This window comes from Pongo abelii, chromosome 15 (assembly GCF_028885655.2).
Source record: "Pongo abelii isolate AG06213 chromosome 15, NHGRI_mPonAbe1-v2.0_pri, whole genome shotgun sequence".
Lineage (NCBI taxonomy): Eukaryota > Metazoa > Chordata > Mammalia > Primates > Hominidae > Pongo > Pongo abelii.
Window position 1 is genome coordinate 27311380 of NC_072000.2, and position 15433 is coordinate 27326812.

Here is a 15433-nt window from a genome sequence, read left to right on the forward strand (position 1 = left end):
TAAAGTTTTGATAATAAAAACTACCAATATTCAATTTAAATGGAACCATGAAAATGGACATTAGAAATGTGAAATTTTCTATTATGATATGATCTTTCATGTTATCGAGAACTGAATCAAGCACAACTAAAAATCAGTTTCTACTCTCATTTATCTATTATAGACTTTTTGTTGATCCTATAAGCAGGAACTGATTGTATAGCGATATGTATATTCTTGGCTATTAATATTTCTGCAAACTTGCAAACTAACTTAATACTATTGCAAGCATCAGGAGACAGCATACATAAAGGCTGCAATTGGGTAACATTGACCAGAGGTGGTTAATCTTGATATTAACTATTAAAATATCATTGGATAATGATCACGAGACTTTGGTCAACTTGGTAAATATTTTCAAGAATTCTGGTTTAATGTAGCATGATGGCAAAATGGACTTTATAGCTGGAAACAGCTTTTATGTATAATTATATAGGTACTAATTCTCTCATTTGCATTGATATTAAGGTAATATTGATATCAACTAATAATAATTGGGAAAACTGCCACTCATATACAGAATTTTTGTAGGGAAAGGGGACAGATAGAAGAATAATATACCCTCATAGGAACATTTCCCTTCATTTACAGAGATTACCAGAGAATTAGAGACTCTGCAAAAGATTTTGATCCTGCTCTTCAAGTAAAAGACACCTTTAATTTTAAAGGGTGGACAGCCTGAAAACCATCATTTATCAAGCCCTGAGGCATGTTCTGAAAGAAAGAGTGTGAAGAAAGGGAGCTGTCCGGGCTTTGCATGTCAAAGGGCCAAGTCTGTCCGGGGAAGAAGCTGCAGAGCTGATGCTACAATCAGGATGGTGTTTCTGCTTATGAATATTAATTTAGGCACTAAACCCCCTGGGAATTAATGTCTGTCCTTAGGAGGTATGTGTGTAGTCAATAGTAATGTAATGGATAATTAGGATTAATGAGACTACACAGAGAGCCTCACAATGACAGGAGCCTCTAAAAGGATGTGACTTGGAGGTGAATGCTCACCTGCACATTTCTACTAGACTTCCTGTGGAAGCCCTTGTGATTATTTTATATGGAATAATCTGACCTTTGGAAAGTGGACTGTAGGGCTATTACTGTGTCTCTCTGATATGGAAAGGAAAGGAGTTAGACCCTAGAGCCAGTTTTCTAACTAAGACTCAAAATCCAGAGGCAGTAAACAAACAAAGAACAACACACCACATACACACACGTGCGCGCGCACACACATACACAGAAACAAATTAGGATGCCTAGAAAAAATGGTTGGTTCCAGGGATGGGGCAAAAACAATATAAATTGTATTTTTAAATTTTCTTTCTTTTATCTTCTGTAAAAGAAAGATTGAGGAATTATTACAAATTGAAGGACACTAAGAAGACAGGTCAACTGTGCAATATGTGGTCCTGGATTGGGTATTGGCTAGAAAAAGGACATCATTGAAAAACTGGTGAAATTTGAATAAACTATGTTATTTCATTAACAACTTTGCATCACTGTCAATTTCTTGGTCTTGATAATTGTGCTATGCTTATGTAAAATGTTAACACCAGGGAAAGAAGTGAAGGGCATATGTAAACTCTCTGTACAATTTTTGCATTTTTTTCTGAAAGTTTAAAATCATTTCAAAATAAAAGTTAAAAGAAATCTAAAAGAATAAAATCCTCCTTGAAGTGGCTTTCTGAAACAATATTTATATATTAAGCACTTACATAAATGGGAAGAACAAGAAATTTTAAACTTTCTAAAATTTTTTTTTTACTTCTTATACTTTAAATATGTGGTTCTGTAAGAAAATTTTTTCTTGGTAAAGCTGTAACAGGAAAAAAGACTTAGTGAGCTTAATTAATAGCCTTGGTTATTACAAGAAGTAAGTATCTTATTAAAAACTTTAAAGTTTTAATATCTGCTATATAATGATGAAAGAAAAGAGATCATGTAATATTCCTAATTACGGTGTCCCTTTGGAAAAATTAGACTGGTTTAATAATTTTGATTTAAAAATAGCTCTATATCTTTCCCCACCTTCTACTATATAAAAATAATGTTAGCACAACATTTTGGTTTATGAAAGCCTTGGGTTTACTTTTTCATGAAAAGTTTAATTAATTTGAATTTTCTAAATTTCCTCTACTAGTTTTGTGGTTGAATGAACTAAAATAATTTTAAATTTATAAAATTGTAAAATTATGTGTTCAACTAAATAACTTGATAACATGTAGTCTTTATAAAAATAGGTTAATTTTTATAATTCTACAAAGGACTCAACATATTAACTTAAATTGTATTTTCTAGACCCTTAGTTAATTTTTAGTACTTGAGATAATATAAATTTGAGTTAACTAATAAATGATCTTTGGACAACATAATTTTAATATATCTGTGTTCTTATTTAATTCTTCACATAGTAGTGATCAATTACCATATTTAAAAAGATGTATAAATGTCTGGGTTAAAAATATATTTTTTATTAATAGACATTTGCCACCACAAGTTAGTATTGAAAGTAATCTTTTCTTATATCCTTCCTTTGTGTTCCTATCTGGAATGTAAAACAGTCTACATAACTTGATATGTTTGATATGTGGAGACTGGAATTTGGGAAGACACAGAAGCATTTAAAACAGTACATGATGTCAAGAAGTCTGTATTAATTGATTGGAGACATTCAGGAGTAACATTATTTTTGTCTCTATTTTGCTTCATAGAATGTCAAAAAATAGACAAGTCCTCTATGTGAACATCAAAAGCCTCTTCTCCTGCAAACGGATGCTGTGCACCTTGTTGGTGAGGGAGGAAGTTGGTATAGCATCTGTAGAGAGCCATTCAGCAATATCTATTCTAACTGGTTTATTGAACATACTGGTGTTTGTGAGGTGCAAGCAGTAGAGAAAAAACACATTATTTGCGCACAACACTAACTTTCTTTCATGCTACTTTGAATCTCCATTTTCTATGCTTTCATGAAATTGTGGGTAGATCTGATAGCTTTTCTGGTCAATTCCAGTTATTAGTGAATAGTCTCGCTTTCTGGGTATTAACAAATTTGGTCCAGTTTCATATCAAAGCTTTAATCTCAACCAATTTAATGCTTCTTCCCAACCCCTGGCTCAGTCCTCACCTAGGCTCAGAAACCTACAGCCCAGAAAAGATGTACTGGTTGGCTTCTCACTATTTCTCCCTTAACTCTTTTCCTCTATTTCTGCTATGATTTGAGTGTGCCTCCTCCAAAATTCATGTCGAAACTTAGTATGTCCCCTCTGGAGAATGCAGCAACAAGGTGCCATCTCGGAGGGGACAGCATCCCCCAACCAGACACCAAACCTGCTGGTGCCTTCATCTTGGACTTCCCAGTCTCTAGAACTGTGAGAAATAAATTTCTGTGGTTTACAAATTATTCATTCTGTGGCATTTTGTTATAGCACAGAAATGGACTGAGACACTTTCTCCTTTACTCACCTTGTGACCTCTGGCTCCCTGAAGTCTGGCACGGGGAGGAAGAGCAGCAAAGGGTGGAAATGATCTTTAGTGACTGAGACAGTTGTAATCTGGCTTTGATGCCCTCTGTGTGTGGCCAATGTCCAAGTGCTTGACTTTTTACGAGATGATGTTGAGGCTCACTGGAGACATTTCCCCAAACTTCCTTACCCAGCCAACATGCCCTCCATTTAAAACTCCCATACTCAGACCTTGGCACCCTAGACCCCCCAGCCCAACACTTCCAGCCTGTTTTTTGAGGGATACTTTTCTTTTTATTATTATTATTCTTATACTTTAAGTTCTAGGGTACATGTGCACAACGTGCAGGTTTGTTACATATGTATACATCTGCCATGTTGGTGTGCTGCACCCATTAACTCGTCATTTACATTAGGTATATCTCCTAATGCTATCCCTCCTCTCTCCCCCCACCCCATGACAGGCCCCGGTGTGTGATGTTCCCCATCCTGTGTCCAAATGTTCTCATTGTCCAATTCCCACCTATCAGTGAGAACATGTGGTGTTTGGTTTTCAGTCATTGCGATAGTTTGCTCAGAATGACAGTTTCCAGCTTCATCCATGTCCCTGCAAAGGACATGAACTCATCATTTTTTATGGCTGCATAGTATTCCATGGTGTATATGTGCCACATTTTCTTAGTCCAGTCTATCATTGATGGACATTTGGGTTGGTTCCAAGTCTTTGCTATTGTGAATAGTGCCCCAATAAACATACGTGTGCATGAGTCTTTATAGCAGCATGATTTACAATCCTTTGGGTATATACCCAGTAATGGGATGGCTGGGTCAAATAGTATTTCTGGTTCTAGATCCTTGAGGAATTGCCACACTGTCTTCCACAATGGTTGAACTAGTTTACAGTCCCACCAACAGTGTAAAAGTGTTCCTATTTCTCCACATCCTCTCCAGCACCTGTTGTTTCCTGACTTTTTAATGATTGCCATTCTAACTGGTGTGAGATGGTATCTCATTGTGGTTTTGATTTGCATTTCTCTGATGGCCGGTGATGATGAGCATTTTTTCATGTGTCTGTTGGCTGCATAAATGTCTTCTTTTGAGAAGTGTCTGTTCATATCCTTTGCCCACTTTTTGATGGGGTTGTTTGATTTTTTCTTGTAAATTTGTTGAAGTTCTTTGTAGATTCTGGATGTTAGCCCTTTGTCAGATGGGTAGATTACAAACATTTTCTCCCATTCTGTAGGTTGCTTGTTCACACTGATGGTAGTTTCTTTTGCTGTGCTCTTTAGTTTAATTAGATCCCATTTGTCTATTCTGGCTTTTGTTGCCATTGCTTTTGGTGTTTTAGTCATGAAGTCCTTGCCCATGCCTATGTCGTGAATGGTATTGCCTAGGTTCTCTTCTAGGGATTTTATGGTTTTAGGTCTAACATTTAAGTCTTTAATCCAACTTGAATTAATTTTTGTATAAGGTGTAAGGAAGGGATCTAGTTTAAGCTTTCTACATATGGCTAGCCAGTTTTCCCAGCACCATTTATTAAATAAGGAATTCTTTCCCCATTTCTTGTTTTTGTGAGGTTTGTCAAGATCAGATGTTTGTAGATGTGTGGTATTATTTCTGAGGGCTCTGTTCTGTTGCATTCATCTATATCTCTGTTTTGGTACCAGTACCATGCTGTTTTGGTTACTGTAGCCTTGTGGCATAGTTTGAAGTTAGGTAGCATGATGCCTCCAGCTTTGTTCTTTTGGCTTAAGATTGTCTGGGCAATGTGGGGTCCTTTTTGGTTCCATATGAACTTTAAAGTAGTTTTTTCCAATTCTGTGAATAAAGTCTTTGGTAGCTTGATGGGGCTGGCATTGAATCTATAAATTTCCTTGGGCAGTATGGCCGTTTTCACAATATTGATTCTTCCTATCCATGAGCATGGAATGTTCTTCCATATGTTTGTGTCCTCTTTTATTTCATTGAGCAGTGGTTTGTAGTTCTCCTTGAAGAGGTCCTTCACCTCCCTTGTAACTTGGATTCCTAGGTATTTGTTTCTCTTTGAAGCAATTGTGAATGGGAGTTCACTCATGATTTGGCTCTCTGTTTGTTATTGGTGTATAGGAATGCTTGTGATTTCTGCACATTGATTTTGTATCCTGAGACTGCTGAGGTTGCTTATCAGCTTAAGGAGATTTTGGGCTGAGACGATGGGGTTTTCTAAATATACAATCATGTCATCTGCAAACAGGGACAATTTAACTTCCTCTTTTCCTAATTGAATACCCTTTATTTCTTTCTCCTGCCTGATAGCCCTGGCCAGAACTTCCAACACTATGTCAAATAGGAGTGGTGAGAGAGGGCATCCCTGTCTTGTGCCAGTTTTCAAAGGGAATGCTTCCAGTTTTTGCCCATTCAGTATGATATTGGCTGTGGGTTTGTCATAAATAGCTCCTATTATTTTGAGATACATCCCAACAATACCTAGTTTTTTGAGAGTTTTTAGCATGAAGTGCTGTTGAATTTTGTCAAAGGCTTTTTCTGCATCTATTGAGATAATCATGTGGTTTTTTCTTTGGTTCTGTTTATATGCTGGATTACGTTTATTGATTTGCGTATGTTGAACCAGCCTTGCATCCCAGGGATGAAGCCCACTTGATCATGATGGATAAGCTTTTTGATGTGCTGTTGGATTCAGTTTGCCAGTGTTTTATGAGGATTTTTGCATTGATGTTCATCAGGGATATTGGTTTAAAATTCTCTTTTTTTGTTGTGTCTCTGCCTGGCTTTGGTATCAGGATGATGCTGGCCTCATCAAATGAGTTAGGTAAGATTCCCTCTTTTTCTATTGATTGGAATATTTTCAGAAGTAATGGCACCAGCTCCTCCTTATAGCTCTGGTAGAGTTTGGCTGTGAATCTGTCTGGTCCTGGACTTTTTTTGGTTGGTAACCTATTAATTATTGCCTCAATTTCAGATACTGTTATTGGTCTATACAGGGATTCAACTTCTTCCTGGTTTAGTCTCGGGAAGGTGTTGATGTCCAGGAATTTATCCATTTCTTCTAGATTTTCTAGTTTATTTGTGTAGAGGTGTTTATAGTATTCTCTGATGGTAGTTTGTATTTCTGTGGGATGGGTGGTGATATCCCCTTTATCATTTTTTATTGGGTCTATTTGATTCTTCTCTCTTTTCTTCTTTATTAGTCTTGCCAGTGGTCTATCAATTTTGTTGATCTTTTCAAAAAACCAGCTCCTCAATTCATTGATCTCTTAAAGGGTTTTTTGTGTCCCTATCTCCTTCAGTTCTGCTCTGATGTTAGTTATTTCTTGTCTTCTGCTAGCTTTTGAATGTGTTTGCTCTTGTTTCTCTAGTTCTTTTAATTGTGATGTTAGGGTGTCAATTTTGGATCTTTCCTGCTTTCTCTTGTGGGCATTTAGTGCTATAAATTTCCCTCTACACACTGCTTTAAATGTGTCCCAGAGATTCTGGTATGTTGTGTCTTTGTTCCTGTTGGTTTGAAAGAACATCTTTATTTCTGCCTTCATTTCATTATGTACCCAGTAGTCATTCAGGGCAGGTAGTTCAGTTTCCATGTAGTTGAGTGGTTTTGAGTGAGATTCTTAATCCTGAGTTCTAGTTTGATTGCACTGTGGTCTGAGAGACAGTTTGTTATAATTTCCATTCTTTTACATTTGCTGAGGAGTGCTTTACTTCCAACTATGTGGTCAATTTTGGAATAAGTGTGATGTGGTGCTGAGAAGAATGTATATTCTGTTGATTTGGTGTGGAAAGTTCTGTAGATGTCTATTAGTTCTCCTTGGTGCAGAGCTCAGTTCAATTCCTGGGTATCCTTGTTAACTTTCAGTCTTGTTGATCTGTCTAATGCTGACAGTGGGGTGTTAAAGTCTCCCATTGTTATTGTGTGGGAGTCTAAGTCTCTTTGTAGGTCTCTAAAGACTTGATTTATGAATCTGGGTGCTCCTATATTGGGTGCATATATATTTAGGATAGTTAGCTCTTCTTGTTGAATTGATCTCTTTACCATTATGTAATGGCCTTCTTTGTCTCTTCTGATCTTTGTTGGTTTAATGTCTGTTTTATCAGAGACTAGGATTGCAACCCCTGCTTTTGTTTTGTTTTGTTTTCCATTTGCTTGGTAGATCTTCCTTCATCCCTTTATTTTGAGCCTATGTGTGTCTCTGCAGATGAGATGGGTCTCCTGAATACAGCACACTGATGGGTCTTGACTCTATCCAATTTGCCAGTCTGTGTCTTTTTATTGGAGCACTTAGCCCATTTACATTTAAGGTTAATATTGTTATGTGTGAATTTGATCCTGTCATTATGATGTTAGCTGGTTATTTTGCTCATTAGTTGATGCAGTTTCTTCCTAGCATCGATCGTCTTTACAATTTGGAATGTTTTTACAGTGGCTGGTACCAGTTTTTCCTTTCCATGTTTGGTGCTTCCTGCAGGAGTTCTTGTAAGGCAGGCTTGGTGGTGACAAAATCTCTCAGCATTTGCTTGTCTGTAAAGGATTTTATTTCTCCTTCACTTATGAAACTTAGTTTGGCTGGATATGAAACTCTGGGTTGAAAATTCTTTTCTTTAAGAATGTTGAATATTGGCCCCCACTCTCTTCTGGCTTATAGAGTTTCTGCCGAGAGATCAGCTGTTAGTCTGATGGGCTTCCCTTTGTGGGTAACTCGACCTTTCTCCCTGGCTGCCCTTCACATTTTTTCCTTCATTTCAACTTTGGTGAATCTGAAAAATATGTGTCTTGGAGTTGCTCTTCTCGAGGATTATTTTTGTGGCATTCTCTGTATTTCCTGAATTTGAATGTTGGCCTGCCTTGCTAGGTTGGGGAAGTTCTCCTGGATAATATTCTGAAGAGTGATTTCCAACTTGGTTCCATTCTCCCCGTCACCTTCAGGTACACCAATCAGACTTAGATTCGGTGTTTTCACATAGTCCTATATTTCTTGGAGGCTTCATTAGTTTCTTTTTACTCTTTTTTCTCTAAACTTCTCTTCCTGCTTCATTTCATTCATTTGATCTTCAATCACTGATACCCTTTCTTCCAGTTGATTGAATCAGCTACTGAAGCTTGTGCATGCCTCACGCAGTTCTCATGCCATGGTTTTCAGCTCCATCAGGTCTTTTAAGGTCTTCTCTGTGCGCTTTATTTTAGTTAGCCATTCGTCTAATCTTTTTTCAAGGTTTTTAGCTTCTTTGCGATGGGTTCGAACATGCTCATTTAGCTCGGAGAAGTTTGTTATTTCCGATCGTCTAAAGCCTTCTTCTCTCAACTGGTCAAAGTCATTATCCATCCAGCTTTGTTCCATTGCTGGTGAGGAGCTGCATTCCTTTGGAGGAGAGGAGGCACTTTGATTTCTAGAATTTTCAGCTTTTCTGCTCTTGTTTCTCCCCATCTTTGTGGTTTTACCTACCTTTGGTCTTTGATGATGGTGATGTACAGATGGGGTTTTGGTGTGTATGTCCTTTCTGTTTGTTAGTTTTCCTTCTAACAGTCAGGACCCTCAGCTGCAGGTCTGTTGGAGTTTGCTGGATGTCCACTCCAGACCCTGTTTGCCTGGGTATCACCAGCGGAGGCTGCACAACAGCAAATATTGCAGAACAGCAAATGTAGCTGTCTGATCGTTCCTCTGGAAGCTTCGTCTCAGAGGGTCACCCAGCCATATGAGGTGTCAGTCAGCCCCTACTGGGAGGTGACTCCCAGTTAGGCTACTCAGAGGTCAGGGACCCACTTGAGGAGGCAGTCTGTCCATTCTCAGATCTCAAACTCTGTGCTGGGGGAACCACTGCTCTCTTCAAAGCTGTCAGATGGGGACCTTTAAGTCTGCAGAAGTTTCTGCTGCCTTTTGTTCAGCTATACACTGCCCCAAGAGGTGGAGTCTGCAGAGGCAGGTAGGTGTCATTGAGCTGCAGTGGGCTCCACTTGGAGAGATACTTTTCAATTCCAGTTCCATTCCACAAGGACCACATCAGACTACAGGAACACTCATCCCATTACTGGAGGAGGTAAGGCTGCACCCATGCGTATTAAAACTATACCCGAGGGATTCTATTTAATGGAGGTGACCGATTGATGGCACAGGAAGAAATTGATGCCATTGAAAGAAGAATTTATTATGTATATTTCCTAAAAGAAGGGGACATGTCACACCATCAAGACCACAGGAGAAATACCAGGTTTGGACAGGCAGAAGCAAGAGTGAGGGGAAGGCCTAGGCCACAGCCTTTGTTGAGGTTTCCATGGGAAAAGCAAGAAGGGCAGAGTAAGCAGTTTAGGATTGGCTATTTGAATAATTCCAGAGGGCTTTGAGGCATAGGGGTTGTCTCTAGTTGCCTGGTACCTGGCCTGGGACGATTTAGGGCAGGAGGGTGGTTTAGCTTGGTATGTGAATTAGGTATGGAGGTGGTTGGGTCTATAGACTTAGGATTTGTTGGTTTGCAATGAAAGATGTGCTTGTAGGCAAGTTGTTATTATCTTTAGGAATTAGCAAGCCCTGGGAGGCAGTTCTCTCACTGGGTCTATCAGGGCTGCGAATACTAGAGCATTAAAAATACAGAATATAAGGAAAATCTAATTAGTATAATTGGACCTGTAGTGCCAAACAGACAAACATAGAATCTAAAAAAACACAGAACACCATGGCAGCCTCTTCTCACTCTGCTCACAGAGGGAGCTTTGTCACAGACTGTGGCCTTTAGACTGCTTTCCTAGTAGTGACTCAAATACTAGTTTCTGTATCCCCAAATTTCAAGGGAAACATGACAAGTTCTCTGGGTGACTCTTAAGAACCCCCTCATTTGGCTTAACCTAAGAGGTAAACAAGCTCTAAAAAGGAGAAACAGTACGTGGCTCTGACAACTCTCCAGTCTCTCATGCTCTAGAGAAACCCTGTCTTCTAATGTTCTACCTCTCCATGAACTCTTAGTCTTCTCTTATGTAACCTGGAGGCAGAGGAGAGGCTAAAGGTGGAAAGAAAACAGGTATTAATGTTTCTTTGCATGTCCCAAATAGGTGATTCATCACTTAGAGTTTGGTCTTTGAGGCCTTTGCTGAAAATCTAAGACAGGAAAAGTAATATCTAATATCCTATTATGTCATCAGAATTTAAAAATGCACATTTCTTTGGGCACAGCAATTCTTCTTCTCTGCATTTGTCTTATGGATACACACATACATATACAGAAAGACATATGTACACAGATATTCATTGCAACTGTATTTGTTAAAGCAAGAGTTTGGAAACAATATGAATGTCTCTTGATAGGGGATGTATTTTGGTGCATCCATTCAATAAAATACTATGTAGGCATAAAAAGAAAGAGGCAGTTTTAATTTACTGATATAGTATAATTTCCAAGATAGATCTTTAAGTGGAAAAAGCAAGGCACTAACATGCAAAAATGTACCCCATAAACAGTCTGTGTGTATGAGTCTTTGCTAGTAAATGCACAAAATATCTTTGGAAAAATAAATTAAAATTTGGTGACAGAGTTTGTCTCTAAGAGGAAAAACTAGGGAGTGGGTGGAAAGCAGACGTATTTTTTCACTGTATATGCTTTATTTTTTGAATTTTTTTTACCATGTACATCTATTAATCTTCAAAAATGCAAATTAATAGCTTTCCCTTCTGTACCCTGCCTAGCTATCCCTTGTAAGGTTCTGCACTCTATTTAGGAACAGAGGTTTTCCTTGTGATTTCTGTCTATTTTCCTACCCTAGTTACCAGGGCTGATTAATGTAGAAGGAAGTCCCAAAGTCCATTTTTCCCTTCTGCCAAAAAGCCTAGGTTTTAGGACAACTAGAATTACCCAGCTGGTGGGTACCCCTGGTGCCTTCCATAGTTCTACAAAACTGTGTACCCCTAAATTGCCCTCCCCCACAAGACCTATCATTCCAGAAGGCAAAGAGAAGGAAAGAAAATGGAGAAAGTGCTTGTAATTGGTTTCAAGAATTTCCAAACTTTCTGGCTCCAGACCTGTGTTATTGTCCATTGGTGACTTTACTGTAGGTTCTTGCTATTAGGATACTCTTTTCCTCCTTTCTTCAGAAAGAAAGTCGATGGGTGGGGAAACAGAATATGATACCAACCCTTGGTTCTTGTCCTATCTCTACTTTGAGTTAGCTGTGAGACCTTGTCAGTAGTGGTTATAATAGCACATTGGCACTGAAGCTCACCCTGACTCAACATGCCATGTATCCTACATGCATTACTCACCTAATCCTCCCAGTGACCCCATGAAATAGTGACCGCTATTAATTTGGTTTTATAGATAAATTAACTCTCTCACCCAAGGCCATACAGCAGAGCTAGGACTCTAAACCCTGACTGCAGAATATCTGGGACAATTTGCTCAACTCTCTTATATTCTCATCCTTTAATCATAAGATACAGAGATGAAACAAAGCTTCCATGGCCCTTCCCAGCTCAAGTTATGGCAAGACTTTAATGCTATGACTGCCTAGAGCCTGGACTTTGTCTCCCTTCTCTGTCACCTGAAACCTCCCAAATATTAGATCTGAGGCTTTTCTGCTCAGCCCAGAAACCCTAATGGCTTAGCCCAAGACTTCATGGCTCTGCCACTTCCTTCTGTGCTTCTGATTTGGAAAGCCTGGCACCCCAACTCAGCTTGCTTGTCAATAGTGATCAACAATCCTTTCAAGTGTCTTGGTAAACATCTGTTCCCTTTCCCCACAAAGGCCGAGGCACAACTCCACACTCTCCTCATGTCCTTCACTCACCCCATCCCATGGCCCCCACACTTTCTGAGACCAAGGTTCATGGAGATATATGAGAGGTCTTCAAAAACTTCATGGAAATGAGTATTATGAAAACACTATGCATAGGTTTCAAAAATTTTTTGTACCAAAATAAACTAAGTTGTTATAACATATCTGAAAGGGATCTAGTTTGAGGTACTAAAAAAAATAAGACATTAGTTTGAGAAGAGTCCCCATCCGAGCATCATGTATGCTGTTAAAATTAAAGCCAAAACAAACCTCAAATTTATAGTGAAGTTTGTGTGGAAGAATGACAACTTATGAAAACTTTATAGGTAAAATGCCTCAAGGAAATTAGCAATTTACAAATGGATAACCTGTTTTAAGAAGAGGCAAGAGGATGTGGAAAATGAAGGCCACAGTGGCAGACCATCCACATCAATTAGTGAGGAAAAAATTAATCTTGTTCATGCCCTAATTGAAGAAGACTGTGATTAACAGTAGAAACAATAGCCAACACTATAGGCATCTCAATTAGTTCAGCTAACACAATTCTGACTGAAAAGTTAAAATTGAGCAAACTTTCCACTTGATAGGTACCAAAACTGTTGTGCCCAGATCAGCTACAAATAAGAGCAGAACCTTCAGTGGAAATTATCCAAGTGAGATCAAGTGAGGTCAAGATCCTGAGGCATTTATTCAAAGAATTGTAACAGGAGATGAAGCATGGCTTTCCTGGTACTGTCTTGAAGACAAAGCACAATCAAAGCAATGGCTACCAAGAGGAGGAAGTGGTCCGGTCAAAGCAAAAGTGGACCAGTCAAGAATAAAGGTCATGGCAACAATTTTTTGGTATGCTCAAGGCATTTTGCTTGCTGACTTTCTGTAGGACCAAAAACCAATAACACCTGCTTTTTATGGGAGAGTTTTGAGAAAGTTAGCCAAAGCTTTAGCAGAATAATAACCAGGAAAACTTCATCAGAATCCTTCTCCAACATAACAATGCTCCTGATTATTCTGCTCATCAAACAAGGGCAATTTTGCAAGAGTTTCAATGGGAAGTCATTAGGCACCCAGCTTACAGTACTGATTTGGCTCCTTCTGACTTATTTTTGTTTCCCAATCTTAAAATCTTTAAAGGGCATCAATTTTTCTTCAGCTGATGGTGTAAAAGACTGTATTGACATGGTTAAATTCCCAGGACTATTGCTTCTTTAGAGATGGACTAAATGACTGATATCATTGCTTACAAAAAATGTCTTGAACCTGATGGAGCTATGTCAAGAAATAAAGTTTTAATTTTTTTATTGTTATGTTTTTTGGAATTTTTATATATATATATATATTTTAATCTTCTAATCCCTTTTTTTCCACAAGCTTTTTGAGGTCCCCTCATATGAGGCAATGAGGCAATGCTGTGTAAAGTGCTTCAAGTTTCTTTTCCTTTCAATCTTCTCTGTGAATTTCTGTGATTCCCAAGGCAGAATCAGGTGCTCCTTCCTCTACGACATATGGCCCCTCTTCATTTGTAAGGAAGACCCTAGGGATTTTTATATCATAGTATTATTACTTATCATTGTATTATAACTGTTTGTCTTCACCAGATTATGAAATTGAGGGTCATGTTTATCAAACACAGGGTCCTGTTTATCTTTCTAGCTCCAGCAAATTACCACAGAACCTGACACACACACCACAGTCTCCATGAATATGGCAAAGTTTTTGCAGGACAAAAACTTAGTATTATATGTGTTTTAGAAAGATCATTCTGACAGCAACATGGAGGATGAAATGAGAGGAGTGAAATGTCAGACAGGGAGAACAGTTAAGAGGCCATAACCCAGGCCCCAAATAGCTGGGATCTGAATCAGGGTAGGGAGAGCAGAGGGTAGATACAATTGGGCAATTCTTGGAACCAATTTGATATTGAGGGTGACGGAGGCGGAGCTTTATATATTGTAGTTCCTGGTTTGGGCAAATGGATAGATGCTGTTGCCACTGATTGAGATAAGAAATAGCTAACTGACAATAAAATATCAAGCTCCATTTTAGTCAGGTTGATTTTGAGGTAAATTTTTCAGTAGATAGTTGGCTATTTGGATTTAAAACAGAGAGGAGAGGTTTGGGTTAACAATATATTTGGGATGCACCAGGATCTACAAAAATCATACCCTTAAGAATTTCAAGACAGAAGAAAACAAAATTATTAGTAAGAGATGACAGTTATTTGATGAAAAAAATATATATGCCCTTAGGAAACATAGTTTTCTGTGTTGCCCTTTCCTTCTTTATTGAACTGTGTTCCATTTCTACCAGAGTACAGCATAAACCATCTAAACACTATGGGAAATGGTTGTGTCTTCTATGAAATATGTTTTCAAGGACCCACGTTGCAATTCCCTTAGCTGGATAGGGGATGTCAAACAGCAAACCAGAGCCCTGATGAATAGGGCACTTTCTACTAGAGATTCAAAGAATCTTTCTCACAAAAATGAAAGAAACCAGATTCTATTAGACCAAGTTGAACCCTGACACTGAAGGGATTTTTCTGTCTATAAAGGTGAAGAAAAAGAAAGAATATTTTAAATAATTCTTAAGAGGTGGTGTGGTTACTTTTTTTTTTTTTTTTTTTTAGATTTTTAGGAGTCTTGCTCTTGTTGCCCAGGCTGGAGTGCAGTGGCACGATCTTGGCTCATTGCAACCTCCACCTCCCAGGCTCAAGCAATTCTCCTGCCTCAGCCTCTCAAGTAGCCGAGATTACAAGTGCCTGCCATCACACCCAGCTAATTTTTGTATTTTTAGTAGAGGCAGGGTTTTACCATGTTGGCCAGGCTGGTCTTGAACTCCTGAACTCAAGTGATCTGCCTTGGCCTCCCAAAGTGCTGGGATTACAGGTGTGAGCCACCATGTCCAGCTGATTACTTTTTAATAATAACACAAGATAGCAGCCAGCAGGTTATCCCAGAGAGTTTGTGTGTCTGGACTGCTGCAGGCTTTTTAATTTACTCAAATAATTTAAATTTCAGTCCTAGTAAATCTAAAATTAGGTATATCATTCAAAAGTTGCTAGAATGAATGTTTCCATCAGCTAGTGAGATCTTGGTTCTGGTGCAGGACAGCTCAGAGTATTTGCTTCTGGTCACAATGGACCATCAAAGAAAATGTCCATGACCTACAAACATTTTCTTGCATGTGCAGACAA